Consider the following 1020-nt stretch of genomic DNA (forward strand, 5'->3'; position numbering starts at 1 on the left):
ATGCAATGAGTTCAGCTATCAAGCTTTTGTCATTCATCAACAAGCTAATCTGAGTCATGATTTTTCACTCAGTAATAATTGCTCTCATTCATCCTTTGTTCTGCCTTTATTTTCTGTTTCACTTTTTGTAAAACAGTCTCATAAAGAAAAATGGTTGGGTTGGGTTTTTACATGTTGAAAATGTGCCTTGGAGCAACCCATGAGCGATGCTATAGCATAACATATAGTGCTGTCCTTGCTTTGTAGTGTGCTCCCTATAGGAATCTATCAGAGCTACTCACTCAGCTTGCAGCAGGTGATTAACCTGTGGATCATGAAGGATTGGTTTGTTTATTCTGCAGCAAAGCTTTTCTCACAGTGCGCTTCTCCTTCTTTGAGGTGTTAAAAGAACCATAGAACTGCCATACTTCTCCCTCATAAATAATAACTTTTGCCCTGGAGAAAGATAGATGCATATTCACATTACGTTTTTTATCCTGATAAGAAAACTGGTTTTACTACTATTACTTGTTCCATGCTCATAATTTAAATTTAAAAAAAAAAGATATTAAAAATTCCACCACAAAATGCTAATGAGTTGTATGGTTTAGTATGACTTGTATCATCTTTCTGCGCTAAGAAAGAAAATTATACCTTCTGATGAACCAATAGTGTGTGTGTGCGCATATTGCTATTCCCATAAAGCAGTACCCATTTAAATGCTTCCCTACCCCCTTCCTCTGCTTATTTATTTACCAGAATTGCCACTGTTAGCACAACTCTGGTCAGGATGTTCAGGGTAGTATCTGCCCTAGTTAAAAGATCTCCGAATCAACCTGGAATAGATCTATTGCCAGTGCAGGAGTGATTTGTTTGGGGGGAGGAGGGAGGGAGGAAGGATGCTAGTGCAACTACCCATTATTGATTTTCTACCTGGAAGAAACAATCACTCTCTCTCATCCATACTTTTAAATTGTATTTTCATGTAAGAGTCTTTTCATATTTTTAATAACTTTTTGTATCTGTCTCTTGACATCTATT

Source organism: Charadrius vociferus, unplaced genomic scaffold (genome assembly GCF_000708025.1).
Source record: "Charadrius vociferus isolate BGI_N301 unplaced genomic scaffold, ASM70802v2 scaffold71, whole genome shotgun sequence".
NCBI classification, from domain to species: Eukaryota; Metazoa; Chordata; class Aves; order Charadriiformes; family Charadriidae; genus Charadrius; species Charadrius vociferus.